The sequence below is a fragment of the Delphinapterus leucas genome, chromosome X (genome assembly GCF_059928025.1).
Source record: "Delphinapterus leucas isolate spDelLeu-1000000601 "Yukka" chromosome X, BTC_Dleu_Yukka2, whole genome shotgun sequence".
Classification (NCBI taxonomy): Eukaryota; Metazoa; Chordata; class Mammalia; order Artiodactyla; family Monodontidae; genus Delphinapterus; species Delphinapterus leucas.
The window spans coordinates 33,891,952-33,914,749 of NC_143150.1; the positions used below are offsets into that span (position 1 = coordinate 33,891,952).

Sequence of the window (22,798 nt, forward strand, 5' to 3'; positions counted from 1 at the left end):
CCTGCAAGAAATGTTCTTTTTTTGTGACAGAGAAGCACATGATCCCAAACCAGTTACAACTATGTCCCTGGAAACATTGGTGATGGAAGTGACATTTCTGTAGAAGTTAGAGCAGGAAACGAACTTTAGAGATCCTTTACATAGCCCTTAGTAGAGTACCTTGCACAAAGTAATCTCACAATAAATGACCGATGAATGGATGCATCCACTTCATGCCCTCTTTTTACAGATGAAGGAAATAAAGCCAAAGGGAAGAAGTAATTTACTCAATGACATAAAGTTGACCAGTGGCAGAGCCAGGATGAGAGACCAGAATTTCCAAGTCCTTAGTGATTATTCTCTCTACCATACCCTTCTTTGTATTCAGTCATTTCCACTGTTGATTGATCAGCAGTGAACTGTAACCATATCCATCCCTAGAAATTTGTCCATGTGACGTCATGCCTGCAAGGCCCTTTAGCAGAGCAGTAGCTTAAACTAGGCTTAACAGCTCTAGTCCACATCCATTTATCTCTCTGAATTCCAACACTGCTTATTGCCTGTACCACATATTTAGAATTTTAATACAAAGAGTTATGGATTATTTTGCAATGATTTCACATGTATTTCTTTTGTCATTAATAAGTTTGCATGCTCCTCTGGGTAATGGACATTTGCTTATACTTCTTTCACATATGTCAGCATGTAACTCTTAGGTTTGTATGGGTACAGAAGAGATCGAATAAACATGTAACTTAGAATCCAAATTGGTACACTCTTGAGAATCAAAGAAAGTATTCATATTTGCTTGATAAGTGTAAACTGTGACTATTCTGGACAAACGAATGTATGATCTCCCTAACAGCAGTTGACTTGCTCAACACATGTTCAATTAGACTCATTCACCAATGATTGTATAATCGTCCAACTATGGGATACTGTTTATAGTTTACCTTATTACACTGAGTGGAATTATTTCTAAAGTAGTAATCACTGAAAAATCATGAATATTGCGGAATTCTATTTACTGAATACGTATATGTATGTGTTATTTGTTTACAAGTTATTATGAATATTTCCACAAAATATTCATTTGTTGCCTTAAAGTTGTAAGGATAAAGTTAAGTGCAAAACTTCTGCTGGTCCAGTTTTAATCATTCCAATATTGAAAATGTGGCTAAGAGTGGGAGAAATGGCATTCTCTTTATTTTCCTGATGGTAAAATATGAAATCTCATGATTTCATGTGGGGTAGGTCGGGCAGGGTGCTGTGAGGAGCTATGGACAAAAAGGCCTAAATTTGAAGTTTAAAAATAGATTTAAATTTAAACACTCTATTCAACTATATCAAGACACAACATGATCTAAAATTTCTTTTGGGATAAAACATGGAGACATTAATAAAGGAAACAAGTAAAGTCCACAATAAATTTATATATAAAAAATGACTAAAATTTTATAGCATTTACCCATCATACTATATACTAACTTAATGAAAAAAATCTTTACATTCATTTGTTAAGAAATAAACAAGTTTTTTGATACAATTTTCATTTTCATACATATAAATATGTATTTTTCTCTTCAGATATGTAACAAAGGTCCAGGCATCCCAGACAGAACAGTCCATAGATTCAGTTTATTAATATTGCCAAATTAGAGGTTTAATGATAAAAATTCCCTGCAGCAGAATGAATTTTAAGCACTTGAACAATGGCAGTTACACCATCTGCTCCAGATAGAAATTTGCTGTCTTGACAGTAATAAAGGACAAATAGGCAAAACAGATACATCAAGCCAACAAGAGGGTAAATGCAAGAAGGGAAGAAGCATTTCCTAGATAAATTGCTTTTTCTTTTGAATACTACATTCTATACTAAATAATACTTCATTCAACTATAAGTAGGTGTTTATCAAAGAGAATTCATATTCATAATCTTTATCACAAAATCATTCTATATTATGAGAGAATCTAAACAATCATACTTTGCCATTCCTCATTCCATTAATTTCCTAAATGAAATTAAAGTACACAAACAGGAAAAAAAAAACACAAAAATAATCACATGGGAAACAAAATAGCATGTTGCCCTTGGGAAAAATACTGAGAACAGACATTATGTTGACAGATTCTCACCCACCCACACGGACTTCCAAGACAAGCCCCTAGACTACATTATTTTAAGAAATTGTTTTAAAAATCTATTTAAAAGACTGTCTTCCCACATCCTGTAATCAGTGTAATATGTGTGTATATGGCTGAGGAGGAATAGGGGAGTGTTCAAATAGCATTTGTTCTACATTAAAATAATAAGGGGAAAAATAAAACTCTGTATCATTATAACACATTAATTCACAAAGTTAGATCATATAAATATCTTGCCATATGTCTAAGAAAGAAGATATTTACTTTCATTTTTAAAAAAGAGGCCAATTTTTGGAACCTCAAGACAAGGAAATTTACATAGAGGCACATGGCCCACTTTCTACTTTCATTTCATATCACTCACATACTTGATGTTCAAACTTCTTTTATCTTTGGTTCAATGGTGGCAATAAAGATGATAGTTTGAAATATAGTTGAAAGAAAGAAATTAAAAAAAATATACTGTATAAAAAGTCTATTCCTTATCAATTGTCAGAAAAAATGTGTCATAGTTTTTATTTCATTTTGTATTTCAATCAACAAGGATTTATTTAGTGTGATATATATTTTTCACTGATACATTTCATCTCAATTGTCTGAAAATACTAATAAGCTGCAAGTTGTGTATACTATATTACAATGTTGGCCTAATTGTCAGAACATAGCTATGACCTGAGGTTAGACCTATGAGCCCAAAGTCCTTTCTGGCTGAAGGCCCTAAAGACATTTCCTGGGAAGGCAAGTTTACCATCCACAATGTTAACACAAAAAAAGTGTGAGGTCGTACTTCAAAATAATTATTTTCACTTAAATAACTTATCGTGAATTCATCTCTCACAAACTAATCTTTTCTTGATTTTACATGAGTTTTCAGTCTATGTTTTATTTGCCACATAAAACAGTGCCATGTTTTGTATGGTACTAAAACTAGGGTATTCAACTTTCTAGATCTTGTCTTCAAGTCCTGGTTATAAGAATTAATGAATGACTTCATAGGTAACGTACATGAATTTTTCCATCAGTAATTATTTATTGAGCTTCTACTTTATGCAAGGCAAGGGGCTAGGTGCTGCAGTAAGTACTAAGATGTATGAGAAGATAGGGTCTTTGCTTTCAAAGAGTTTACAACTTAGCCAATAAGTTACCGACATAAATGAGTACAAAAAATGGGAAACTAGTTATTGCCAAACTGTGTGATAGAGGGAGAGGTTCAAGGGGGACTTGAGTATTCAAAGGTATTATGAAGGAACGAAGGGGCTAGGAATGGGTCTTGAGCGTAGATCTAAATTACAAGAAATAATTGGGAAAGAAATTCTGTCAGCACTAGATTTAAATAGACTGTTAAACTATCTACAGGGATAAACTATCTACAGGGAATGAAGAGGCAGGGGAAGGTTAGTTTGTCAGAAAGCTGGTAAGAATGTGGGGCAAATAAAATACACAAGAGCCAAAATCTGTAAGATAATTATAATCTATTTTTGTCACATCAAAAGGAGAAAACAACTTATCTCTCCTATCCTAACGCTTAGTGAGCAATTTGCCAGTGAATATAAATGAATTTATCTTGTAATATAATCACCATGACAATCTTAGATCATTCCAGTAGTGTCAAGCTTATTTTATGGACTAGGACACTGAGTCTAAGAGGGTTAATGTGAATTGCTAAGAGCTACACAGCTAGCAATTATGATGATAATAAGCAATAACGGTGATAACATTTATTGAGTACCTGCTGTTAAGCTGATTCAAACATAGTCACTTTTATCTAGTAGTAGCAGATACTGAGCTGCTTGATTTGTTTCTCCACCTCCTCACTTTTCTTAGGCAGGGTCCCAGGACTCAGGAGATATGTACCCACCTGCATGCAGGAGTAGCCCACAGCATGACTCTCCCAGCTTTGTGGAGGGATTTGCTTTGGCACTGCTCGATGCCCAGTTGGTCAAGGAGGAGCCCAGTGGGTCACTTGCCAGTGCTGTTGACAGTGGAGCTAGGGTTGGGACGCTGTGTTTTGTGCCGAAGAACCAGCTTGAAGGAGGGTGTGGATGGGAGACCTGAAACATCTCGGGATCCATTGCTTCATTCCCTTGGCATGGCTACTGCACACATGGGTCAGGTTCAGGTGAAGGAATTGTGAGTTTAGAATCAGGCAGGTCTGGGTTCAGAATCCAGGCTCTGACACTCACTAGCTATGGAACCTTGGAAACTCATTAAAGCCCTCTTGGCCTATGTTTCCTCATATGTGACTGGTGCGAGAGTTAGAAGAAATAACTCGTAGAGTCCAGTCCAGTAGGTGACATTAGTAGATGTTCAATCAATAATAGCTGTTGTCACAACTAAATGCCTCCCATGTAACTAATGGCGATTCTCTTTTTCTTTTTCAAATTACATTTGTGAGGAAGTTAGTTAAACATTTTTAGATATTTTTTCTGTTAATAATTCCATATTTTTCTACTTGTCTTATAATTTTCCTTTACAAAAGCCAAGTTGCTTTATACCTAATTGTTTATGTTGGCTTAAATGTTGAATATGACTATTTAAAATTGCCTAAAGTTTCTTGATGAGAATTTGTAGATCACTACTCTGAAATTATGTAAAAGACAAAGACACATTTTTCCTGTGTATCTGGAAGGAACTCACATTCTCCCAAATGTACAAAACAGAAAACTATCCATTTGATGTGCCTCCCATTTTTTCTCCTGGTTATGCCTAAAAATTTGTCACCTCAAGCAGCCATTGGCAAATAATCATTATTACTTCTTTTTCATTATTTGCTTCATGAAGTCATTGATAAAATTCTATGAACCAAGCACTACTCTAAATGTAGAGTGTTCCTATTTAAAAAAAGCCTTTTTCTATACCCCTTCTAGTTTTGCCCTAGCCTATTATGCTGCCTTACCAAATGATGCCCCCTTGGGTGCTCAGCCATCCTGGAATTTGAAAAATGGTCTGGCCTTAAGTGCACAGGACTGGATTAACTCTAACCATTGCTATGTGAATCACCATTATCATCTCATCAACATGGCTCCATTGACAAAATCGATTAATCAATGAAAAAATAAAACAGTACATTGTATACACATTGTGAATATTCACTTTTAGGAGATAATGCCAACTTTTTTCCCCTAGTAGTTGTACAGTGTATACTTCTGCCAGTAATGCATAAGAAATCTATTTGATTCACATTCCCTCAAATGCTTGGTTCTTTTAAACTTTAAAGATTTTATCAATACAGGAGGTATAAAATGTTCCATTTCCTTCTTGCCTGCCCTCCCTGAATAAGGAAGGTTCATTACCAAAGTTGAGGTTTAGAACTTTTCTTACACACCTGAAAGAGAATGGAATCAAATACGAGAAATTTCTCAGCAAAATGAGAACTACTGGTGATATTCTAGGCCTTTGTTGGTGAAAGGTTTTTAAAAATGAAGAGGAAGAAAACAATTTAAAAGTAAGCAATACCTAATTTAAGAGTAGAGAAAAAGTGCACTCCCAAATTTAAAGTGTACAATGACGCTTATCTATGACTGATAAAGAATGTATTTTCCTGCCTAAAATTCTAGAATAATGGCAAATTGAAGAGAAAAATATGAATTCACACTTGTTTCTATTTTTCCAACAAAGGAGACTTATTTCCAAACTGTTGGTTAACCTGTTAGAATATAGATACTGTCTTCAATGTGCAGACTATTTGATGGATATAAATACAAAAAGGTGGAAAATAACATGTGGCAAACTGTTTATTAATTATGTGTTCTAATAGTTCACATTTTCTTTAGAAGACTATTCATTTATAAAGTTGTCATCCCATTTAGTTCATCATGTAGAAAAATATGTGTTCATTATTCCACAATTTTGAAAAGCACTTGCAGTTTCCTAGAGTAATTATTTTATATGTAAGTATGATTGCAACAGACTTAATGCTAAATTATAATATTACTTCCAGTATGTATACTCATCAAAATGCAATGCTGTAGTAGAGATAATTCACCTAAAAGAAATTTAGTCAAGGTTTTTATCAATATTTCATCAGTGTTAGCCATTCTATCCCTATCTATGATGATGTGTCATTATTGTCTAACCATGTCCCAGTAAAATTATGTACGTGCCTATCATTAATTGCAACAATATCATTCAATGCCTCTTGTTTTTGTGGAAGAGGAGCATGTCTAAACGAAAGTTCCTTAATATAAAGATATGAAGATTAAAAAGAAATCCTGCTTTTCTTAAGCATAAGATAGATACTACTTAAATACTGCTCCTAAAAGTAGACCAAACTCACACTATTTAAATATTTGCTTCAATTTTTGGATATATGAAGCATTAGAGAAACATTTCTGCTGAAAAGTTAACTACTGGCATTATTAAAATCTTGATATTCTAAGTCATGACTAATTGATGCAGACCAGTGAACCAAAATTGTTTTCAGAATCCAACAAGCATTCACATTTTTACCTTCATTCTTCAGTGTCGTGAGGGTGAGCTACTGGGCACTGCACTCTTTAAGAAGCAGATCTATAAGCTTTACTTTCAGACTGGCACTATGATCTAATGATAAGGTACTTTATCCATGGTCAATACAGATTTTTCTCAAGGTAACTATATATTGGACAGAAAAGCAAAATGTCTCTCTTTTGCTTGCTTTTACTAATATCCTTCTCAAAAATTTAATCGATCAACCAGCAAATATTTATGCATATAAGATACTTATGTACAAGATACTTACATGAATGCCTGGGTAAGGTGTAAAAAAGACAAATAGACTGCTTAATGAGATGGAAGAGATAATGATGGCAAATTTGTGTACAATTCATCCCAGTTTGTAAGCTCACTTCCTGAAGATTCTGAAAGGCTGAAATGCAGGCTTCATTGATTCCTCCCCTTTGTACCTGTATAATCTTTATTGCTCAGAGCACATGATTTGGCTTTTTGTAACATTCTTCCTTTTTTGTTTGTTTTTCCATAATTAATCTTATCTCACCAATAGGATTATAAGCAACCTGAGATGTCATAGATCCTAGCTAAGAGTTATCTGCAACGCCCACAGTTCCTGGCATAGTGCTCATCACATAGTAATTCTCCATAATTATTTTGGTTAATTAATCTAATATTTAAGGGTATATTATCCAGATAACTTAGTCCACTCATTCTTTATTCTAACCGCTGGAGACTCAAGTGGGAGGAAAAAAGATAAAATTCACTGTTATCACCATCAACTACTAGTTCTGGACTCTTCTATTAGTTAAATGTTTACAGCAAATTGTGTGAAAACTTAATAATTTAGAGCAATAAACGTCATCCTTTTCTTGTGACGGGATACTTTGGTATGTAAGTTGTAGTGTTGTGCTTTTTAAAAACTAGGTTAAATCATTTTAATTCTAATGCAAACTTAAGGCACTACTTATTACTATGAAGAGTCAAAAATAATGATCTTGGATTTACATATTTTTTCCAAAAAATAAACTGAGAACTTTATGTTCTCCGGGGAGTGATATCATAAAGTATAATGAAGGCAGAACTACTGGATCTGTATTCTGCCAACTCGTACTATCCAAATTGCCACTGACCTTCTCCTGAAGGCTTTAGAGAGCCTAGCTATACTTTTCTTTTCCTCTAATTCAGTTGATATCCCTTCTCACAGCTATAACTCTGCCATAGGAAATCTCAATTAGTCAATTGTTGGAGAGGAGTAAAAAAATTATTTTTAACTGGCAGAATTCAATGTTGGATAGCAAACATAAAGAAAGTTGTCTGGGAACAAGTCATATGTTATAGTGTAAGGTACACAGAAACTAAATACAAATCATATTTACTCCTTCTATTTCATTTGTTTTGGTGCCTCCCTTGGAAATTTAACACATAAATCAATTCCCTAAGCTTGGGAATATTGAGAAGTGATGATCTTAATTCAACTTTTCCTAAAAGGTTGTCTAGATAGTAGATGGGACGTTAAGTAGATGACCAGATTTTAAAAGTTGTGGCTTGGAAGGACTTTCGTCCCCCTAGAGTCCCAACCACCGGAAAGCTACCTAGCATGACACAACTCTATAGCCACCTGGTGGTAGGGGATGTTTGTTACAGGTGTAATCATTGGAGGGCACAATACCAAAGCATCAGAACTGAAAGATGAGAGATCCAGTCCCATATTTCTAAATACTTATAGGAGTTTCTCTTTGGAAGAGCTGCTATAAATATTATCAAAACCCCTTAGTCAGCATCTTCCGCTATCATTTCCATGTTGCTCTCACTTGGCCTACCCCACCTTATTTCGTTACTAAGTATAACCCAATAAGGTCACAGGCCCCATCAACTCTGCCTCATTCAATGCTCGTTCGTTTCCAATCTTTTCATGCAGCCCTCCCCCACCCCCACCCCCAACACACACATTTGAAATGCTCTTCCTCCTGCCCTCTCCACACTCTAAATTCAACTGCATCTTCAGTGCTGAGTTCAGAGACACTTCCTATACCTTATTACAACACAAGCAAATCTTACCCATTCTTCATTTCTTTTCCCTCATTGACTTTACAGCTTTCTTCCCCTAAGCTATCTTTTCAATGATCAGCTCTCAAGTAAAAAATTTTTCCCCATAGAATCACTCTCTTTAAAAATGTACTTTTTAGTATTATGTGTCAATTATATCTCAATTAAAAAATAGCATCAGAAAGGGAAGTGAACTAGAGACAAATTTCTAGAAGAAGGAAAGTGATGTGTTTGTACTGACAGGTAAATCAGCGATGGGGAAGTGGCTGTCTACAATGGGAGACAGCTGAGATGGAAGTGGAAGCCATAGAAAAACTTGCTACCCACCTGCCTACTAGATATCACCCAATGGGCATCTTAGAGGCAACTCAAATCCAACATGTCTAAACTAAATTTATTTCTGTCCCTCTCCCCAAACAAAACTGCTTTCCCTCCTCTTGTATACCCCATCTCAGCAAAAAGTATCTCATATCACTAACTGCACAAGCCAGAGAGCTGAGAATCATCCTTGGCTCTTCCTTCTCTCTTACTTGTTCACAACCAATCACCAAGTCCTGACCCTCAAATAGGACAACTACTGTCAATTCCCACCACCCCATTCCACCATGTTGTCTGGACACGCTGTCTTCACTTCCTTACAGCTAAACCCTCTCCAATCTGGCTTGTCTCCACTGCTACACAAAACTCTTATCAAAATCACCAATGACTTGCATGGTACCAAAACTAACAAACATTTTTCTGATCTCATAAATTAAAGTTCTGGCAAGAAACAGAATTTACTTTATAAATTTCATATATACCTGAAAAATTCAATCCCACAGAAAAGTCTAAATCTTCTTTAACCCATGAGTTATAATCTCCTCCACCAAATTCTTTTCTAGAGCTGGAACAAACTATAGAAGTGGTGGATTTGACTCTCCTGTCCTTACCAGAAAACAGAAGTACTCCTGTCCTTACCAGAAAACATAGCTCTGCCTTTATTGGACAAATTTGGAGAAGACACTGAAATTTTAGGTTTCTTTAGGATGTTAGAGATACTTGATCATTTTTTCCCTTTTAGAATCAGAGGTTTCTGTTAGCCAATAACATAAAGATCTGTTTGTAAACTGAAAATTTGGCTTACACTTTAAAGGCACGAGGAGTGCCAACTCATCAAAATGAATATTAAATAAAGAAAAGCACCAAGGAGCAAACAATGTAAGGAAGGTGTGCTGCACTTAACTGTTAGCACATCAAGTACCAAAGTCAATTTTAACTATAATTAAAAAAAATAAAGTGTAATAAAGACTAATTCAAGGGCTTCCCTGGTGATGCAGTGGTTAAGAATCTGCCTGCCAATGCAGGGGACACGGATTCGATCCCTGGTCCGGGAAGATCCTACATGCCGCGGAGCAACTAAGCCCATGTGCCACAACTACCGAAGCCTGCACACTGCAACTACTGAAGCCTGTGTGCCTAGAGCCCATGCTCTGCAACAGAAACCACTGCAAAGAGAAGCCGGCGCACCGCAACGAAGAGTAGCCCCCGCTCGCTGCAACTAGAGAAAGGCTGCGCGCAGCAACAAAGACCCAACGCAGCCAAAAAAAAAAAAAGACTAATTCATTTATGCTTTTATATCCAGGGGAACATTATGTGTTTTGTTAAAATGAATTTGCAGAGATAAGTATATATGCAATTTAAAGGAAGCTTTCTGTGCAGAAATCTAAAGATATAAAAATAATAAATAATAATGTACGAGTCATTCATTCACACTTTCATACAACGTTTATTGAACACATTTATTGAGTACTCCCACATTATCGATAAGCATTGCTTGAACTATTAAAAGACAATGTTTAAACTGGGGCACAAATGAATGAATTATACTATTTTAATAACATGAATAATACTATTTTGTTAAATACACAAATACTTTGGAAATATCTGTACAAGTCTTTAGAGATACAAATTATAGGAAGTAGTAGATGGAGCAGGAAAAAAGCTCAGAAACTTTGAAGTATGTGCTGAGTATTTTAGCCATAAACTCTCTTAACCTCCTGACGCCAGGCACTTAAACCAAATTCATTTTCTAGTCAAACATTGTTTTCTGAAGACAAACTGTCCAGTTCATTATCCAGGGGTATGCCACTAAATAACTGGAAATATCAATATCTACTGCCTTGTTTGGCCTCATTTAAAAATATAAAGTATCCTTCAAGAGAAAAGTTCATACAGTTTTGACATTTACTAAGTGGCTTTTATATGCTAGAAACTTTAAGTGGGTTGTTGCATGTAATCCATCTGACAAATTTATATCATACTAACTTCCATGTTATTGTTGAGCTAAACAAGGCTTAGAGGAGGTGAGTAAATGGCAATAATACTAATAACAATAGTAACAATAAAAACAACAATAGCTAACTTTTGTCTAGCATCTGGTATGTGCTAGGCACTTAATATTACTGGATTGACAGAATAGCAGTTTTTCTTTGGCAAGTCCATAGGACTCAGGAGACTTTGGATAACTCACTTAAGCCCTCGAGGCCTCATATATTAAGTACAGGTAATAATAAGCACTTTCATTGGAATGTTGTGAAAATTAAATGGAATAATTTGTATAATTTTCAGCATATTGCCTGACATTGAGTAGTATTCAGTAAATGATAACTTAAAACTATGTATAACATCGCTCCTCATTTGATGGGAAACTTGATCACAGGTCCTTTGAATGTTAAAAAAACTTACAATTCCCTATGTCTACATTTGCTATTCTAACTCTGATTAATAAAGTTATGTTGCCTTTCCTCTCAAGGTCAGTCAGTATTTAAAAATTACCTAAAATTTTCTGATCAAAATTTGTGCATTCCCTCTAGTGTGGAAAAGTGAAAACTCTCCCTTTGCTCTGCCTTCCGTTTTTATCCCTGGGTTATGACTAAGCCACAGCTACTAGTAGATGCACTCCCTGTTTTCAGGGAGATATAGGTAAATAAGTGGTAGCAAAAATTCCCCATTTATTAGCTTGTTGGGAGAAATTTTTTTTTAATTCTGAAGTCTCTTGTGTATAATAATTTCTCATTAAATCTTATTTCACATCTAGCATTCCAATGAAACAAAACTCCAAAACAACTGGACAAAGTCCTTTTGGGAGGGATGAGATGGAAAATGGAAAGAGAATTAGAGGAAGAGTAAGAATTCCTAAAAGTATTTGGATTGAGTTAATTTTGTACTTGATATTCCATCTTTCACAATTCCTAACTCTGGTGTTTTTTGTAATATTTCATCATCTCACTCCACTTCCACTTCCACAGAAGTAACAGAAACATCTTCTATAAAATCTATATGCTTGTTGTGCCTGTCATTGTGTATGCCTACACTGTAGCTCATCAGCAAAGTCTGTCAGATGCTGAGACATTGGTAGAGACCATATTTTTTGTGTTTTAAAATAGATCTTTATTGGAGTATAATTGCTAAACAATACTGTGTTAGTTTCTGTTGCACAACAAGGTGAATCAGACATATACATACACATGTCCCCATATACCCTCCCTCTTGAGCCTCCCTCCCATCCTCCCTATCCCACCCTTCTAGGTGGTCACAAAGCACTGAGCTGATCTCCCTGTGCTATGCGGCTGCTTCCCACCAGTCATCTATTGTAGTGTATATATGTTGATGCTATTCTCACTTCGCCCCAGCTTCGCCCTCCCGCCCCAGTTCCTCAAGTCCATTTTCTATGTCTACCTCTTTATTCCTGCCCTGCAACTAGGTTCATCAGTATCTTTTTTTTGCGGTACACGGGCCTCTCACTGTTGTGGCCTCTCCCATTGCGGAGCACAGGCTCCGGACGCGCAGGCTCAGTGGCCATGGCTCACGGGCCCAGCCTCTCCGCGGCATGTGGGATCTTCCCGGACCGGGGCATGAACCCGTGTCCCCTGCATCGGCAGGCGGACTCTCAACCACTGCACCACCAGGGAAGCCCCATTTTTTTTTTTTTTTTAGATTCCATACATGTGCGTTAGCATACGGTATTAACTTTTTCTCTTTCTGACTTACTTCACTCTGTATGACAGTCTCTAGGTCCATCCACCTCACTACAAGTAGTTCAATTTCGTTTCTTTTTATGGCTGAGCAATATTCCATTGTATATATGTGCCACATCTTCTTTATCCATTCATCTGTCGATGGACATTTAGGTTGGTTCCATGTCCTGGCTATTGTAAATAGTGCTGCAATGAACATTATGGTACATATATCTTTATGAATTATGGTTTTCTCAGGATATATGCCCAGGAGTGGGATTGCTGCATCATATGGTATTTCTATTTTTAGTTTTTTAGGGAGCCTCCATACTGTTTTCCATAGTGGCTGTATCAATTTACATTCCCACCAACAGTGCAGGAGGGTTCCCTTTTCACCACACCCTTTCCACCATTTATTGTTTCTAGATTTTTTGATAATGGCCATTCTGACCGGCACAAGGTGATACCTCATTGTAGTTTTGATTTGCATTTCTCTAATAAATAGTGATGTTGAACATCTTTTCATGTGCCGCTTGGTCATCTGTATGTCTTCCTTGGTGAAATGTCTATTTAGGTCTTCCACCCATTTTTTAACTGGATTTTTTGTTTTTTTGATATTGAGCTACATGAGCTCTTTGTATATTTTGGAGATTAATCCTTTGTCTGTTGTTTCATTTGCAAATATTTTCTCCCATTTTGAGGGTTGTCTTTTTGTCTTGTTTATGGTTTCCTTTGCTGTGCAAAATATTTTAAGTTTAATTAAGTCCCAATTGTTTATTTTTGTTTTTATTTCCGTTACTCTAGGAGGTGGGTCAAAAAAGATCTTGCTGTGGTTTATGTCAAAGAGTGTTTTTTCCTATATTTTCCTCTAAGAGTTTTAGAGTGTCTGGTATTACATTTAAGTCTTTAATCCATTTGGAGTTTATATTTATGTATGGTGTTAGGTAGTGTTCTAATTTCATTCTTTTACATGTAGCTGTCCAGTTTTCCCACACCACTTATTGAAGAGACTGTCTTTTCTCCATTGTATATTCTTGCCTCCTTTGTCATAGATTAGTTGACCATATAGGTGTGTGGGTTTATCTCTGGGCCTTCTATCATGTTCCATTGATCTATATTTCTGTTTAAGTGCCAGTACCATACTGTCTTGATTACTGTAGCTTTGTAGTATAGTTTGAAGTCAGGGAGCCTGATTCCCCCAACTCCGTTTTTCTTTCTCAAGATTGCTTTGGCTATTTGGGGTCTTTTGTGTTTCCATCGAATTGTAAAATATTTTGTTCTAATTTTGTGAAGAGTGCCATTGGTAGTTTGATGGGGATTGCACTGAATCTGTAGATTGCTTTGGGTAGTATAGTCATTTTCACAATATTGATTCTTCCAATCCAAGAACATGGTATATTTCTCCATCTGTTTATGTCATCTTTGATTTCTTTCATCAGTGTTTTATAGTTTTCTGAGTACAGGTCTTTCACCTCCTTAGGCAGGTTTATTCCTAGGTATTTTATTCTTTTTGTTGCAGTGGTAAATGGGAGTGTTTCCTTAATTTCTCTTTCTGATTTTTTGTTGTTGGTGTATAGGAATGCCAGAGATTTCTGTGCATTAATTTTGTATCTGCAGCCTTACCAAATTAACTGATTAATTCTAGTAGTTTTCTGGTGGGATCTTTAGGATTCTCTATGTATAGTATCATGTCATCAGCAAACAGTGAGAGTTTTACTTCTTCTTATCCAATTTGTATTCTTTTATTTCTTTTTCTTCTCTGATTTCCATGGCTAGGACATCCAACACTATGTTGAATGAGAGTGGCGAGAGTGGACATCCTTGTCTTGTTCCTGATCTTAGTGGAAATGCTTTCAGTTTTTCACCATCGAGTATGATGCTTGCTGTGGATTTGTCATATATGACCTTTATTACGTTGAGGTAGGTTCCCTCTATGCCCATATTCTGGAGAGTTTTTATCATAAATCGGTGTTGAATTTTGTCAAAAGCTTTTTCTGCATCTATTGAGATGCGTGATGCATATTGATCATATGGTTTTTATTCCTTAATTTGTTAATGTGGTGTATCACATTGATTGATTTGCATATATTGAAGAATCCTTGCATCCCTGGGATAAATCCCACTTGATCATGGTGTATGATCCTTTTAATGTGCTGTTGGATTCTGTTTGCTACTATTTTGTTGAGGATTTTCACATCTATGTTCATCAGGGATATTGGTCTATAATTTTCTTTTTTTGTGGTATCTTTTTCTGGTTTTGGTATCAGGGTGATGGTGGCTTCGTAGAATGAATTTGGGAGTGTTTCTCCCTCTGCAGCTTTTTGGAAAAGTTTGAGAAGTTTCGATGTTAGCTCTTCTCTAAATGTTTGATAGAATTCGCCTGTGAAGCCATCTGGTCCCAGACTTTTGTTTGTTAGAAGATTTTTAATTATGGTTTCAATTTCATTATGTGTGATATGTCTGTTTATATTTCCTAATTCTTCCTGGTTCAGTCTTGGAAAATTGTACCTTTCCAAGAATTTATCCATTTCTTTGTGGTTGTCCGTTTTATTGGCATATAGTTGTTTTTAGTAGTCTCTTATAATCCTTTGTATTTCTGCAGTGTCAGTTGTGATTTCTCCTTTTTCATTTCTAATTTTATTGTTTTGTGTCCTCCCCCTTTTTTCCTTGATGAGTCTGGCTAATGGTTTATCAATTTTGTTTATCTTCTCAAAGGTCCAGCTTTTAGTTTTATTTATCTTTGCTATTGTTTTCTTCATTTCTATTTCATTTATTTCTGCTCTAATTTTTATGATTTCTTTCCTTTTACTGACTTTGGAATTTCTTTGTTCTTCTTTCTCTAGCTGTTTTGAGTATGTAGGGTTAGATTTATTATTTGAGATTGAGATTTTTCTTGTCTCTTGAGGTGAGATTGTATTGCTATAAACTTTCCTCTTAGAACTGCTTTTGCTGCATCCCATAGGTTTTGGATCATCGTGTTTCATGGTCATTTGTTTCTATGTATGTTTTAATTTCTTCTTTGATTTCTGCAATGATCTCTTGGTTATTTAGTAGTGCACTGTTTAGCCTCCATGTATTTGTGTTTTTTTACAGTTTTTTTTCCTGTAATTGATTTCCAATCTCATAGTGTTTTGGTCAGAAGTGATGCTTGATACGATTTCAATTTTCTTAAATTTTCCAAGGCTTGATTTGTTACCCAAGATGTGATCTATCCTGGATAATGTTCCGTGTGCACTTGAGAAGAAAGTGCATTCTGCCACTTTTGGGTGGAATGTTCTATAAATATCAATTAGATCTGTCTGGTCTCTTGTGTCATTTAAAGCTTGTGTTTCCTTATTTATTTTCTGTTTTGATGATCTGTCCATTGGTGTAAGTGGTGTGTTAAAGTCCCCTACTATTATTGTGTTACTGTTGATTTCTCCTTTCATGGTTGTTAACATTTGCATTATGTATTGAGGTGCTCCTATGTTGGATGCATAAACATTTATAACTGTTATATCTTCTTCTTGGATTGATCCTTTGATCATTATGTACTGTCTCTCCTTATCTCTTGTAACAGTCTTTATTTTAAAGTCTATTTCAACTGATATGAGTATTGCTACTCCAGCTTTCTTTTGACTTCCATTTGCATGGAATATCTTTTTCCATCCCTTCACTATCAGTCTGTATGTTTCCCTAGGTCTGAAGTAGCTCTCTTGTAGACAGCATAAATATGAGTCTTGGTTTTATATCCATTCAGCCAGTCTGTGTCTTTTGGTTGGGGCATTTTATCCATTTACATTCAAGGTTATTATTGATATATATGTTCCTATTACCATTTTCTTAATTGTTTTGAGTTTGTTTTTATGGGTCTTTTTCTTCTCTTGTGTTTCCCACTTAGAGAAGTTTCTTTAGCATTTTTTGTAAAGCTGGTTTGGTGGTGCTGAATTCTCTTAGCTTTTGCTTCTCTGAAAAGCTGTTGACTTCTCCATTGAATCTGAATGAGATCCTTGCTGGGTAGAGTAATCTTGTTTGTAGGTTTTTCTCTTTCATCACTTTATGTATATTCTGCCACTCCCTTCTGGCCTGCAGATTTTCTGCTGAAAAATCAGCTGATAACCTTATGAGATTCCTTTGTATGTTATTTTTTGTTTTCCCCTTGCTGCTTTTAATATTTTTCTTTGAATTTAATTTTTGTTAGTTTGATTAATATGTGTCTTGATGTGTTTTTTCTAGGGTTTATCCTGTATGGGACTCTCTGTGCTTCCTGGACTTGGGTGACTATTTCCTTTCCCATGTTAGGGAAGTTTTCAACTATAATCTCTTCAAATATTTTCTCAGACCCTTTCTTTTTCTCTTCTTCTTCTGGGACCCCTATAATTTGAATGTTGGTGCGTTTAGTACTGTCCCAGAGGTCTCTGAGATTGTCTTTAATTCTTTTCATCCTTTTTTCTTAATTCTGCTCCTCAACAGTTATTTCCACCATTTTGCCTTCCAGCTCACTTATTCGTTCTTCTGCCTCAGTTATTCTGTTATTGATTCCTTCTAGTGTATTTTTCATTTTAGTTATTGTGTTGTTCATCTCTGTTTGTTCTTTATTTCTTCTAGATCTTTGTTAAACATTTCATGTATTTTCTCAATCTGTGCTTCCATTTATTTCCAAGATTCTGGATCATCTTTACTATCATTAGTCTGAATTCTTTTTCAGGTAGATTACCTATTTTGTCTTCATTTATTTGGTCTTGTAGGCTTTTACCTTGCTCCTTCATCTGTGACATATTTTTTGCCATCTCTGTCTTTTTTTTTTATGAGTAGGATTGTGTTCCTGTCTTACTGGTTGTTTGGCCTGAGGCTTCAAATACTGGAGTTTGTAGGCTATTGAGTAGAGCTGGGTCTTGGTGCTGAGATGAGGACCTCCATGAGACCTCACTCCAATGAATATTTCCTGGGGTCTGAGGTTCTCTGTTAGTCCAGTGGTTAAGACTTGGAGCTCCCACTGCAGGAGCTTTGGCCTGACCCCAGGCTCATGAACCAAGATCCCAAAAGCCACCAGTTCACTTGGGGTTCCTCCTGTCTCCTTGGGCATCAGAGTTCCCCACTAGCAGCCGGCAGGCACCCTAGTTGTGGGGAGACATTAACTTTGCATCTTCCCACACTGCCATCTTGACTCTGCCTCCTGAGACCATTTTTTAATTTTCAGTTGTCAGTTCTTAGGTGCACTTTTGACTTTGCTGTGTGCTTTGTAACAGTGGACAAATGGCTTGCCTGCCTTGCTCTGCCTATCTTTGTGATACTCATTTCACTATTCATCAATGAATTTGTGAACCCTGATCATTTACATCAATGCTTCTCCAAAGCTTTCAACTGAGAACAGTCTGTAGTCACTTGCAGAGAGTCCTGACCTTTCAAATGCATTTTGTCCTGGTTTACTTAATCATTTCTATTCTCTTTTTCCCTCCCAGTGTACCAGTACTCTCTGGAAATTCTAAAATGTGGAACTTAATAGCATCCCCCACTTCTCATTCTGCTCACCTGATACCACTACTCATTAAAACTGGAAATTATTTAGATATGCATATAAGTAATTCCCATTTCCTTTGAGCCTTCTCCACCTAGGCAGGCTTGTTGTTCTTATGTCACACTCCTATGCTTTCAGTTTAGAAACCACTAATGCTGTTGCTTGCCTATAGCTCTCTCCTTCACTTCCTACTTCTTCTCTGTCCAGAAAACCATTACTTCTTCAAGGCAGCTGTAATGTTTTCTACAGAACCTGTCTTACCACACACCTCCAGCCTCAGGCAAAGTCACCCATTGGTACTTTATGGACTAGCAGTGTGGTCAATAGACTACAGGTTGTTTTTGTATGGCCTATGAGCTAAGAATGGCATTTACATTTGTATATGGTTGGGAAAAAAATAAAAAGATGAATAATATATCATACTAAGTGAAAACAGTATGAAATTCAAATTTCAGTATTCATAAAGTTTTCTTCGAACCTAGCCCCACCCATATTCATTTATGTATATGTTGTCTATAGCTGACTTCATGCTACAACAGCAGAGCTGAAAAGTTTCAAGAGACCATATCGTCCACAACATCAAAAATATTTACTATCTGACCCTTTTCATAAAAAGTTTGTTGACTCCTGCTGTTACCTTACTACTCCAAATATAGGCCGAGCACCAGCAGCATCAACATCACCTGGGAGCTTGTTAGAAACGCAGACTCTCTTGCTCCTTCTCAGACCTAATGAATCAGAATCTGCAGGTTTAAAGGATCCCCAGATGATTCTATCCATAGTAAGTTTTGTGAAACATTGCTCTAGCACTCATTGTGCTGTCTTAAAATTGTTTGTCGATATTTTAACAGATGAAAAAATGGAAACATGACTAGGATATTAAACTGTATGAGTTATGGCAGATATATGTAATTTAAGACAAACTTGGGCCCCTGCAAGATAGCAAGTGAAATTCAGTGGAATAAAAATAAAGTACAGTATGAGACTAAAGTAGAAATGAGGAAACTTCGTTAGCCAGGAGGAAATATGAACTAAGAATTAGACCACTTAGCAATGTATTCATTTAGTAACGTCACATTTCAATTATATTAATATATATATTCATTAAATATATTCCATATATTCATATAATCAATTATTATTCATAATTAAATGCAATATATATATATTGAATATATATATTCTTTTTAAATTCATTTTTTATTGAAGTATAGTTGATTTACAATATTGCATTAATTTCTGCTGTACAGCAAAGTGACTCAGTTATACACATATACACATTATTTTTTATATTCTTTGCCATTATGGTTTATCCCAGGATATTGAATATGTTTCCCTGTGCTATACAGTAGGACATTGTTGTTTATCCATTCTATATGTAATATTTTGTATCTACTAACCCCAAACTCCCAGTCCATCCCTCCCCCACCCCCATTCTTTTTTAGTGTGAAACGTAAGCTCCATTAGCAGTAATCCTTAATACTTTACAACTTATGCTTAATTCATTTGCCACAAATTTGAATTTACTTATTTAATAATGCATAGCAGTGATATAATTTGGTTTTGTGAATATGAAGCTCGTAGTGCATGGAACAGGGCAAGAGAGACCTATTCAATATCTCTGTTGGACTATTCAACAATTCATATGTGGTATTAGGCATTTATAAAAGTGTCAGCTGCTTGTGTAGCTAATGTTACATTTAAAGTCATGGCAATACTTTTACTGCTGTCAAACTTAGTAGGTAGCTGACATTTGCAACCCTATGTTAAGGCCTTAGTAACTGAGGGGTCTAATTTTTCACCAGGCTGCAATATTTATAACTACCACTGGGGGGGAGTAGAAAAAATCTTCTGCAATTGAACAACCACAGATTAACCATCACAAAAAGTTACACAAATGACTTTTAATAGATAATACCTAAATTTGTTCATTCAGTTAGTCAGTCAATGAATAGTTACTGAATCATATGTTGGGCACTCTGCTAGTCACTAAGAATATAATACTAAGCAAAAGCAAATACAGTCCCTGATCTCATGGAGTTCACATCTAGTGGAGGCCATAGCACTCCTCACCTAATCACAAACATAAATGTATAATTATAGACTGTGATAAGTGCTATGGTGGGAAGTTACACAGTGTTACCTATGAGGGTATATAACAGAGGAACCTGACTTAGTCTTGGGAGGTAGGTAGGCAAGAGGGCTTCCCTGTTCCCAGAAGAAATATCTTTTAGGTTATGTTTTGAAGGTTTAAAAGAAGTTAACTGGCGATGTGTTAGGAGAGGTGGGAAATGCAAGGAAGTTTTCACAGCAGAAGAGAGAGAATGGTGAGTTTAAGGAACTGGAAGTAGACCATGCCGCTGAAGCATTCATGAGGAGGGTGAGGGGAAAGTGTAAAATATGATGCTGAAGAGGTTGACAGGGGCCAGATCAGGTGGTCCCTTGTAAACCATGACAAATATATGGGTATTTATTCTAAGACAAATAAGATTTGGAAGAATGAATTTGGGAGTGCAAATGGGTGCATATTAGTTAGGAGCCTATTGCAGTACTCAGACAAAAGATAATGGAAAGCCAAACTGGTATAATGATGGTAGAAATGGAGTGAAGACATTTAGGAGCTAAAGCTGACAGGAGTTAGTGATGAATTTGGTTATGGGACATAAGGGATAGGAAGATGTTCAAGGATGACTGACCGTTTCTTGCCTAATCTAGCTATCTAAGTGATAGTGCCATTAGCAATGATGCTAAGAAACTTGCAACACATTGAAAGTTTGTTCTCTTGTAATCAAAACCCTATGAAGTCAATTAGAATACTCAGTGGAATGGCAGTTAATTATATACAGATTTTAATGAACATACCATAAATATTTGATTTTCATGTTTTCTTATTCTCCTTTTATTAGTTTAGTACTAGCTTATTAGTATCTCTAAAAATACAAATAAAGATATTTAATTTTGAGAAATTTAAATGAATGACCGTACCTAGATTTATAAAAAAGGGAATATTTCAGAAAGCAATTGTTAGCAAGCTAACCTATGCAATGTATTACTTGTCAGGATCACATGTATAATTTTGGTGGAGGTAAAGTAATTTCAAAATTAGAGTTAAAGAAAAAAAAATTAGAGTAAAATGCAATAGAAACATGACTCAATACACAAATATTCATTTCACACAACATATAAAAATTCCACTCCACTAAAGTATCTGTATTTTATTTTTAAACTATGTGGTATTATTTAAATTAGAGCAATATGTACTAAACTTAAGACTAATAAATATTTTAAAAGAGTGAAGTAAAAAAATCAACGTTTATGTCATAAACTCTTTGATCATGATATCCTCTTATATGACATATATTAATTTGCTTACTGCAGTTACTTAAGTTATACCCATATTTTATATTTATGTTTTGAAAATGTATACTTTAAAAGTGGAAGCATATTTTGAAAGGCATATATCCAAAAACAGAAAACATACATGTGAAATTATTTTACTGTTATTATCTAGTATGGATGGAAATGTAACTCTCCTTTGAAACTGCTGGGCTACTTACCTTTCCAAAATAAAGTAACTTTCACTTCTTTTGAACAGTTGAAATAGCTTAGGATGTGTACATTCTAAACTATGTTGTCAGCCTTGGTGGATTTTGGTGCAGGCTACTCAGAGTGAAAAATGTGTATGGTACGTGTTTTTCAAGTTATCAGTTGGCTCAATTAGATTATTAAAATCAATAAATATTTCTTTAAGTACTTAGTTAATGCCATGTTTTTCAGTTTAATTGATTATTATAAAGGACCACTTAAATTTTTGGAATATTAATAAAGGTAAAAAATGTGAGGCATGTGGAATTGTCTTACAAAGGCTGAGGTTTTCCTATGCTTTAAATGTGTATATATGTTCATTTGCTAAAAATCATGCCTGATTGAGTACCTCTCTTCTAGAAGTGCCATTATTTTACCATTATTAGTTTATTATTGAACGAATTATTGAATATATTATTAAATACATATTATGTGTGAGATATTGTACCATGTTAGTTCCTATAGGTGACATAAAAGACATATACTCTGCACAGGACACACTATATTCTGTTACTTAACACTCGATTCTGTATATATTTCATGAGTTTTAATTATGTATTATTTACTTTAACCAAATGAAGAGTTGAAGAGTGATAAAATACACTTATTTTATCAAATCCAAGAAATTAAACTATTTGTGAATAAAGCAAATAAGTACAATACACTGCAAAGTGAAAATAATGGAATTGTCTATCAATGTAGGTAATACTTGATTTTTGTTATAGTCTACTTAGGTTTTAACTAAAGTAATTTAATCATCTAGAGAAAAAACTCTGCAATAATAGACACTCAGTTATATATCAAAGAACTCATACTGAAAAAAAATTCTAAGTGAATTTGTATTTATTCTTAGCAATAGAAGGCCACATAAATAAAAGTTTAAAAGATAGAAGATAAAATTCTTAAATTGTTAATATATGTGCCAAGAGAGCGACAAGTATAAATCCTACCATGACAGTGTAGAATCAATGTATGTACACCATTTCTTCATTACATTAGCGTTTTCTGAGAAGAAACTTTAAATGCTAATATGGCTTTACAGAAAAAAGATAATGTTTACTTTTGATACTTACTGATATTACAAACCTTATCCAGCTCGGGAGAAGCACAGTTGTCCAAC

The 22,798-nt window shown here is 35.2% G+C and overlaps 1 non-coding gene across 1 annotated transcript; it reads right to left on the minus strand.

Annotated features, from left to right (window-relative positions):
• Positions 1 to 3,970: 3,970 nt before the first annotated feature.
• Positions 3,971 to 4,099, minus strand: LOC115801578 (small nucleolar RNA SNORA35). Its single transcript, XR_004021886.1, has one exon. It is a non-coding gene; the product is annotated as a small nucleolar RNA SNORA35 (small nucleolar RNA).
• Positions 4,100 to 22,798: the final 18,699 nt, after the last annotated feature.